This window comes from Coturnix japonica, chromosome 1, assembly GCF_054131305.1.
Source record: "Coturnix japonica strain WE chromosome 1, WE-NBRP24, whole genome shotgun sequence".
NCBI lineage: Eukaryota > Metazoa > Chordata > Aves > Galliformes > Phasianidae > Coturnix > Coturnix japonica.
Genome location: NC_140663.1, coordinates 94,720,007 through 94,730,548, shown reverse-complemented (window position 1 = coordinate 94,730,548; position 10,542 = coordinate 94,720,007). Strand labels below are relative to the sequence as shown.

At 35.9% G+C, this 10,542-nt stretch overlaps 1 long non-coding RNA gene across 1 annotated transcript; it reads right to left on the bottom strand.

Annotated features, from left to right (window-relative positions):
- Positions 1 to 365: 365 nt before the first annotated feature.
- On the bottom strand, positions 366 to 9,070 carry LOC146762585 (uncharacterized). The gene is made up of 5 exons (XR_014942327.1): positions 9,000 to 9,070; positions 7,956 to 8,061; positions 7,565 to 7,594; positions 3,178 to 3,255; positions 366 to 1,293 (listed from the first exon to the last, which is right to left on the bottom strand). It is a non-coding gene; the product is annotated as an uncharacterized LOC146762585 (long non-coding RNA).
- Between the last annotated feature and the right edge of the window lie 1,472 nt (positions 9,071 to 10,542).

Here is a 10,542-nt window from a genome sequence, read left to right as displayed (position 1 = left end):
ATCAATTAGAAATAGGAATATGTGGATTTTTTTTCTTGTTTTAGAGAATTGACATTAAAACAATTTTGTATGGAATAGAGATATCAGTGGTGTAAATAACACTATAGAATGAAGTGCATAGAAAACTGGTTCTTAAAACAAACATACATACTCTTTGCAACACTGCTTAGAACATGGTAATTAAAAAAAAAAAAAAAAAAAAATCATGTTGCCTCCGGTGCTTTGTGTGTCACAAATTTTTTATCTATTACTCGGTGCTCAGAACAGTAAATGTTGCAAATATTGACATAATGAGGTAGAGAAGGAAATACAGCTCGTATTTTCAACTGTGAAAAAAAGACTCAAGAAAAAACTGAGTCTGCACCAGACCCCAACTCATATTAAGGATGATGCCTTCCTACTTTATCAGAATTGTGCTCAGAGTAATGTCTGTGATGCCTTACACACACAGTTATCTAGAAAAAGAATTTTTATTGTAGTTCAGAACTATCTTTGTACTAAAAACAAAGTCAAAATTTGATTAATTGCAAATAATAATTAGTAACTTCAGAGATTTTACATATACCTCTTGTCTTCAGGGCCGTGCCATCTCAGTGAAGTACAAGTGGAGAGAAGGAAGTGAGACAAGAGACTCATGATCTGCAATTGTCTTACACAGGTACAAGTACAGGGGGTGGATAGAGTCAGGTCTGTGAGCACAAGCAGTGCTGTTACACTCTATTTTCATTATATCATTTATTTATTTATTTATCTATTTATCTATTTATCTATTTTTCTTCTGTCATTGATATTTTTTTTCCTTTTCCAGTTACAAATGATTTCAATAATGTAATAATTTTAACCATTCAAATTTTAATAATATGTTCTTCCTTTTAATTTCATTTCAGAGACTGAACATTGAAAATCATAAACAGCATTTACATGAAACACTAAGTGCCACTGGCTTCACATTCATCTAGCAGGCAAACAAAATCTCAGTCTGAATTTTCAGTCTGAGCTTTTATCTTTCTGTGGTCTCTTTACAACTAAATTGCATCCTCTTCCTTTCCATGACCTTCAGATCAGTCTTTGCAACATCTAAGTGGCGGATGAAGGAAATCCTTATTGCTTGAAACTGTTCTACCTATTTATATGAACCTGCCACATGGTTTCCTTAAATACAAACTGACAAGACCATTTGTCTATGAAATGCTGCTGAAGATTGTTTCAGAACCAGAGTGATGAAGTCCTGTTGTCTCTTCCTTGTTGCCTTGTGTAACAAGGAGTGTCAGCAAGCCCTTCCCCAAAGCACAGCTGTGAAATGAAATACAATAGAATATTCCTTGAGAATTCTACACAGATGTGAAAAGGATAAGTGCATTTTTTTTAAGCAGATTTTAAGCTAAGCTGTTCAGACTGAAAAGGTCTAAATTTCTAGGTATACAAATGAGATAATTTGAAATTTTAAATGAATTAAAAGTTCAGTTTTTGAAATGACTTGTAAAGTCTTGCTTGATTCCTGAGTGCCTCCAGGTGCTTCAATAAAACATGGTTCCAAAAAATCCAGTATTCTGTTTCTGAAATTCACCATTTAACATAATTCTTCATTCATCTAGTAAAAACTTCAGTTTCATTTGACAGTATAGTTTTCAACTTTATAGATGAACCAGACATAAAAATTCACATAGCTTATAATGTACATGGAAAATGGCAAAAAAATAAGAGATCGTTAGGGCTTGTATTGCTAAAAGCAGAGCCATCTGACCTCCTTTAACAATTACTGCACTTGATATTTAATAACTTTCACAGATTAACATTGCTGACAAATGGTCTGGCTTTGAAGAGGGTAGTTTAGCTCATTGGATCCAAAGGCAAATAAAATAAAAGCCAATCAGCTCATGGCTGTTAGCATGCTAGCAGACCTTGGCCGCCCCACATTTACCCCACACCACAGTGTAAGAAACATCTCTGCCCAGCTGTAATAGGAAGATCTACCCCATATTATTCTTGCTACATATATATAAGTTCTTTTAGCTGAAGTGCAGAATTCACATTCTTTGTGCCTTCTTCTGGAGAAAAAGCGAATGGTCAGTCAGATTAGTCTTTTCTCAGCTCCCCTGCCTAATGTTCTGTCATTAAGAGCAGGGGAATGATTATCAGTTGATCTCTGCCTGCGGTACATGATGGTTTTCCTCAAAATCAGGACTTGTCACTTCAATAACAGTCTTTAATTTTGGATATGTTTATTTATTTCTGTTTTCTTGTCTACTATTGTTTTGAAAATCTTTTATTGCTAAATGCTGGACAAAGCTCATTTCAAGCACTCTGTTACACCATTTTCTCTGTGTATACCATGTACAACAGAATTTTTCTTTCAAGTGCTGTATTTCATTTAAAACTGATTGCACAATTTAAGTGCCTGTGCTCCTCTTTAGCAATCTTGGCTTTTTCAATCAAATTCTTTTATTTATTTATTTATTTTTTGTTGTTGCTAGATAGGGAGGAAAAACTGATATTTTCTTATGTAACAGAAGCAGGTTGTAGTACAGTGAAACTGGAAAAGCACTGCCAAGTATTCCAGCTGTACTCTCCGGCTATAGCTCTGCTCCTTCTCATGTCTCAGACAGCCAGTGATGTTTCTGAGTGCTTTTGTTATCAGCAGGGATAATCTTTGTACGTCAGATTCACAGCTTTTCATTTAGTTCAAGACATGTTTGCCTCAAATATAAGCAAACACAAGTTTTGTAGTACATTTTGTCCGCACAGACTGACATTAGTTTTTAATAGGTATGATGCCACTACAGACCAGTACTGTTAGTGCCAGATCCTTTCTGAATCTTTTTTCTTGCTCAGTTTCCCAATGTTTTGGTTGATGTTCAGTATTTGTACTGCCACTTTAGATTTCTCATAATACAAGGGCATATGTTAGATTCTTACACAACATATTTAAAAAGAAAAATAACTACACAAAGGAAGATAGCTTTGTGCTACATATTACTGAAGAGCAGCCCATGGGACCTTTTATTTGCTGGTGACACTGCAACTCAGGACCAGTTTGAGAACTCTAATGGCAGTGAGGCTGCTGGGGACCTCAGATATGGGGTTAGGGAAGGAAAGCCAACAGTGTTGGTAAATCTGACCCAGTCAAGATCAGCCTGCCTGTCCAGTGGGATGCTGAATCACCTGACACATCCATACCTCTGCCAGCTCACCGTGACCATAGCTCCCCACATGGGATGTGCTTTGTGGACTCTGGCGGCAGGTAGCTCTTGGAAGCTGTCAAAGACACAACCACAAAAGCTAAGAGAATCTCCAGTAAAAAAGTATGGCCAAATACTCATGTTGTGTAAGCACCAAAACAATTCCCCTCCTCCCCCCCCATCCTCCCCCCATCTCACCCCCCCCACCCCCCCCAGAAATCTTTGGGTGCTTTTAAGTTGCCAGTTTCATGTTTAAGTGTGAAGTAAATATCTACTCAGAAGAGTGAATGCTTCTTTATTAAGACTAAGCCATTTGCAGTTATAAGACAGTAAATATTCATTTTAGGAAAACACATACTGCTAATTTCCACCTGCATCTGACTCAACTGTGTGCCAAATATCTGGGTTTCGGCAACTACAAGTTTCCAGGAAGTTTTTCAGAAGGTAAATAAAAAATAATTTTAAATATATTATAAAACTGGCAGATGTTTGGGATTTTTTTCATTTATGCCCATGTCACTACTGCAGAACAAATTAAAGAGACTGTTATGAAAAGTGCATGAGAACTAATCAGGAAAACGTTTTTATGAACGTTATTATCACATCGATGCTTTGCTTAATGAGATTTTTAGTCATGTCTATAAATATTTAATAATGTAATAAATTTTAATAGTAACTGTAGCATATGACTCTCACAGATTTTTCTTTAGTCAAAGCTGGATTGGGAATTTAATATTAAAGATATTAAATCTATTTGCACTTTAAACCATACTTTTTTACAGAACTAGATTTTCTGCTCTTGCTATTAACACACCATGTGTGTTTAATATTGTAAGGTGCCTTGCCTTCCTGTTTCGAAAGGCAAATCTTTTTCTACAAGGTATCAAGTGTGGGTCTAATGATGTTTCTCACAAGTGACAAAATTAAGCATGAAAGGTTTTGCTAGAAGATATCCAAATGTTACATATTGGACTGCAAGTATGATATTGCGACTGTGGTATTCATTTTACCTTATAGATGGGAAAAGAATAGAGAAGGAACTCTGAAGAGGAAGAAGAGACATAAAGGAAGATAGAGAAATAGGAAAAAAGGATATATTTAAGGTGCGCTTTTGGAGTATTGCCTCTTTTGGAGACAAGGAGGATAAACATATTTGGTACGCAAGTAAAATGTAGGATAGTGTTGAGTGTCCAATTTTCCCTTTGTCCATGGTTGTTCTCTGTATTAACCTCTTCCTTATGTGGGATCTTCCCCTGCATGAAGTAAAACTGATCAAAGAGTTGCTGCAAAGCTATGTTTAGAAAATAACGTCTTACTTATTGTCAAATGTTTATATGGGAAATGATATTCTACATTTGGCTGGGAGAAAAGAGATGCAGATACTAGCAGTGTGATTTTCCCTTGACAAGATGTTGTGAAGACATATTGGATATGTTTCTTTCTTATAGGCTTTCATATACCTTGAATTTGGAGTTTATTATATGACCTGAATGTTTAATGTTACCTGGCCTTTTCATCATTTTGCCCTCTGGAACTGGATGAAGAACTCTTGCTTTATAAAACAAGCATACATCCAACTTCTTATCTTTGTACTGTAAAAAACTGCTCCTATTTAGCATAGGATGAAGAAGATGCCCTGAAAACCTGGTAGAGAGAGATAAAATTTGTATAAAATTCTAACTTGTGGGAGAAAAAGCACTTCAGACAACCATAGGAAATAAGAGAAAAGAAAAACAGCATAATTTTTTCTTTCCCTAATTGTATGTAATACCTAACAGAATGCTTTGCCAGACCTGCAAATCACTGCGAAGGGTTTAAATTAGAGAAACTACATCAGACACATTGTATTCCCTGTCCTCCAAGTCAAATTTGAACCAGAGCATCAATTTTGGACAAGTTTTTATTCAGGTATTATGAACGTGAGTTAAGTATTTCCTATGTGATTGAAACTCTATTCATCTGTCCCATTGTTTAAAATATTATTTATTCTTCAAAGTTATTCCACTTTAAAATTGTTTAGAGGCCTCATCTTCAGTCACTGGGTTTGCATGCATATGTATGTAAAAAATGTTCAGTTCACTAGTATTTATAGCTAGAACTCTATTCATTAGAATATTTGTTATTGTACTTATTTCTCTTATTCTTAGCCTTTTTTTTTTTTTTTTTAAGAAAACTTACAATTTTTTAAATTATTGTGATTGTTCATTATACTTGATTCTTCAAAGCAAACTCACTGCTCAGGACATAGCTATTAAAAAAGTGATTATATTATCATGGTAGGAATTTCACACTGATTCAGAAAAGGAGACTCTTTTGCTGTTGTTATTTGAAGATAACACAGAACATGAATAGTGACATGAGTCATTAGTTATTTAAGTCAGATCAAAGGCTTTAGTATCACTAATAGAATCATTAACATGGAGCATTATGTCAAAGAAGAAGGAAACAATTGCCACCTCCAGTCTACTTTGGCTTCTAAAATGAGAAATGTTTTTACTAGAAATTATTGATGTAGGAAATGTGTGCACAAATGTGCACAAGGACTTCTTTATGGTGAGGGTGATGGAGCACTGGAACAGGCTGTCCAGGGGGGGGTTGTGGAGTCTCCTTCTCCAGAGATATTCAAGACCCGACTGGACGCCTACCTGTGTGACCTGGTGTAGGGAACCTGCTTTGGCAGGGGGGTTGGACTTGATGATCTCTGGAGGTCCCTTCCAACCCCTACGATTCTGTGATTCTGTGAAAGTTCCTATGTCATTTTACACTCACTGAGTGACTTTTTCCCCCCCATGTTTACTGATAAGGGGGACTTGCTGAATGCTCTGGAGATGAAAAGAAAGGAAAAAATATTTCATATATTCATAATTTTCACATCATAATGACGGATAATTGGCTGAGAACGCAAACGTAAGCCACAGAAAACAATCTATTAACATATGCATCATCATTCAGATAAAATATTGTGTGAGATGGAGTAAAAATATTCATATTTGTCATAAGTTAATTTGAATTTCCTCAGGATAATGTGAATGCCCTTGACCTTTCTTGCTTTTCATTTTTCTTTCCCATATTTGTTTCTGTGAAAAATACATGGAATTGATACATTTTTTAATGGACATCTCATAGTCTCCTATAAATATTTCAACCTGACTCAATTGCATTGCCATCAACAAACATTTCCTTACTTTCTTTAGTAAAATGTAGTCTAGATCCTCATAAATAGAAATAAGCAAACTGTGAAGCTCATGTTTGTTTCACGACTAGAAAGAAATAAAAGCGTTTTGAGAGTAACTAAGTCTTAACTACAGATTCAGCAAAGGCACAAAGAGACATAAAATTGCCACTAAAAATTAGCTTTCTGTTCAATGTCAACTAAAACTTCATGTTTTATAACAAAGCTGGCCACTTTTTATCAGACTCCTTAGGAAGAATGCTTTCTAATTATCAGGAATTGTGGCCCTGACTTGTCAGATAACAGCTAATGCTGGGAGGACTGTGATGAAGGGAGATCATTAAAGACAGTTACAGAGTAGATACAAGATAGACAAAATTAGATAAGATACTGTCACAAGAGCATGAAACAATCAGGTCATTTTTTTTAAAAAAGAGGATGTGTTTAAAGCCAAATTCCGAAAATCAATAGTGGAGAGGTCTGTTAAATGTCTTCACTTCAGGATGCCACTAAAATTCTTCAGAATGTCTAAAAGCATATCAAGTGTATAGTTTACAATTTATTTATTTATTTATTTTTACTTTGTCTGGTTCCTCTTTTGGGAAGCTTTTGTCCTGATGTGCAGTAGCATTTGTGTCAAAGACAAAATGCTTAAGAACAGAAATGAGTACTCTAAAGTGCACCAAAATGCTCAGAATACCACTGTAACTATATATGGGCGTTATTTCTAGTGGTGCTGTACAAATGTAAAAACCAACATGGAAATAATCAGAACAAGCATGGATATTTTTCACTCACACTTCAACTTCCAGCTATGAATCAATGTTTCACTATATGTAGCAGGAAACAGAAAGGATGCTAAATCTTAAGTCAAAAAAATCTATGTGGTCTAGTCACATAGATTTCTTGCCATTTGTTCTTTGTTTTGTTTTTTCTTTTAATCATTGTTATTATTTTCCACTAGTTTATTGGGACCTATGGCTCTTGAGTGTCAATTTAAAAGCAAGCATTTCTATTATAAGCAAGAACTCTTAATGCAAATGATACAGTTTAATACATTCTGGAAATGACAAGTCACTCTGCTACAGTGCTATTTTGCAGCCTTTAATAAATGAGGTCCTTCACCCCTCTTACTGTGCAGTCATTTTTACACTTCTCTCCCCATTTAAAAAACCCTTGCGGTGCATTACTGAACATTAGTCCAGGTTCTTACCACATCTGATTGAAGAACCCTTTGGTGCTGCTGGAGAAGGAAAGAAATGAGAATGAAGTTTTGATTTTTCATAACATGTTAAAAGTCAAATCTATAATCATGCAACACAGCAAAGGTTTAGAGACTGTTGAGAGTCTGCATGCTTAAACATACTTAACTTTCTCTATTTTTTAATAGTGTAGTATAGTTTATATATATATATATATATATATTTATGTAGCTTTTAGCTCTACTGTCTGTATCATGCTTTAATGCATATCCTCTATGCTAAATAAAAGAAACATGTGCAAGCACAAAAATGAAAAATGTCTTTGTATATAGTCTGAGCTGCTACATGTGAAATAGAACACTGACAACAGAGAAGGAAAAGGTTAAAAGCAAAATGACTTACAGGCAGGAACAAAGGTATGAGTCTTTGCTTTGAACCTGGGAGCCTCTCATGCCTTGCTGCTAGTATATCACAGGTGTAAGCCACATGAACCATCGGAAGAATGCGACTGTGAGGAAAGTGATGACAAGTCCAAGTCTGTTATGTGTTCATCCCATAATGCACTGGTCCATCTGTTACGCATTTACAGAAGTTTTCTCTTTTTCTTGTTCTATATTTTTCTTGGTAACGTTATTTAAACTAATATAAGCAAATATTGAAACCATTATCATATCATCAACTCCGGAACACTTTCAAAGTAAGAGGTGCAATCTTGGCCATAGAGAGATAATACCAACTCTCCCTTGGAACTCCTTTAATAGTGCTGCCCTGGTACCAGTAAGAATCTGCTGTTTTCAACAAAAATCAACAGCAGAGCAATGACTGACAGCACATTCAAGCATGTGCTACAGTAAAGTACTTCTGAGAAAAGCTGCCTCTGGGATTTACATTTTCTGCTGTACTGATGGAGGTGCAAGATACTAGCAAATTGGCTAAGGGAAGAAAAGGTACATTCAGCAGGTTCCATTAAGGCCAAGGTCTACCACTGTTTCCTCTCAGCAACACACTGGGTTTACTATATGACCAGGTCACCCATCCATGATCCACACTTCAGTACATCTGCCACACTATTAAGTCTTTCACATTTAGACCCAGAAAGAAAATATATGTTTATCTATATCTGTTACTATGTTTTCAGTTCATTTTCACCTAGTAAGTTTTATTTAACTAGATTGGCAAGCAACATCAGTTCTGATAGCACCCTCAGCCTGTGAGATACAAAGTGAACCACTGGTCATGCCTGGACCTTGCGTCAGAATGTTACTGTATTTGAGATAAAAGGCTAGACATGGATTACTGAAATCACTTGCTTACCTTAGTGCAAAGAGCAGTAAATATTAACTGCAGAATGAAATGTTACAGTGAAAAAGACAGAGGAAGAAACAGGAAGGAAAATAAAAATTTGCCTGGATCTTGTTAACTGTTTTGTTTCAGAAAACAGCTTACTCAAAAATAAGCAGGGTCCACACAAAGGGCTTTTTCTGCTGCTGTCTGAGGCTTCCTCAGTCTGTGCTGACTGTTCTATAATGAGGAGGTATGCCACACTACTACAGGTCATGTTGTGCCCTGAACTGGAATCTACACAGAACAGCACAGTAGAAATCAATATTTTTGAGAGCAGTGTCCCGCTGCAGCAAAGCTCTCTGCTTTTCTTGCAAGAAACACAGTGCTCTGAATTCCAGTTTGACAAGGTTCTTATTCATTTATGTCCTTCAGAGATCTATGAGGCCAAAGGAGAAAGAGGCCAAATGCAGGTCTATACAATTGCAGATTTTAAGTCCTTGCCATATACACCAGGGCAGAAAGGAGTCATCTGTTCTTCAGATGTTTTTATTTACTATTTTGTGCTAGAGCATTCCAAGTTAATCTGCAGTAATAACAAAGTTTTATCACAAATGTGATTAAGTGCTTTTAAAACCCAAAGTGATCCTTGAATTGCTTTGATGAAATGAACCACTGGACAATTCTGGACCTTAACTCTAAGTGTCTGTCTCTTATGAAGGCAGAAGATTCTGAATTTAGTGTTCCACTAAAGCAAAAGGGAAATAGAAAAAAAAAAAAAAAACAAAAAACCCCAACAAACAAACAAACAAACAAACAAACAACTATGCATTTTACATCTAAAGCAGGGTGGTCCACAACCCTGTTGGTCTAAGCACTTTAGTTTTATTGAGGAGATCAAGCTAGGCAATGCTAACGAATGCCCTAGAGTGGAAGGGCCCCAGTTGTTGCATCTGGCGGACTGCAATCTGGCCATTACCCTGGAGAAAACTGAGGAAAAACAGTTTCTAGAGTGGGAAAGAAAAGGGGCCTGGGTAGAAGTAGCACATTCCTGTGCCTCACAGGTCATTCAGTTGGTCCTTGCATTTCTGTTTTTATTGTGCTTTTGAAATGCATAATTTTAATACATATTTGAAGCCAATTATTTGGCAGTAACACACATGGCTTGATTCTGATGACAGGTGCTGAACCTTGTATATGATAGCATGTGATCTAGTAGAAAAAAAGCCTTGAGAAATGGTGATGCTTCCTGCGTGAAATAGTTACAAGTCATTGGACTAGATCTTTAACTGTCTTTGAATACTGACAGCATAGCAACTGGTAAATGCAAGGCCATTTGCCTCTAAGATTGGTAATGTGAGCTCTGGGTGAAAATATTAAGGATTAGGTTTTCACAAAATACTTGTTGAAAAGTGGATGTCAAACAAAATACTCCTTTCTGTCTTGCTAAAATAAAAATTAATTTAAAAAATAAACAGAAACAAGCAAACAAACAAACAAACAGAAATCCAAATGCCTCCACACAATACCTCATTCTCTAATGAAGCAGAAGTTTCTGTTTGGCTTCCTTCCTCCATCACTTCTTCAAAGAAACTGGAATTATTTATAGTCTGCGTTCTACACTGGACTAATTTTTCTTCTTAAATGTGTTTAAAAAATAAGAAAAAAGGGCTTTTTGCTTAAGAAATGCAGATTAATTCCCCTTCTG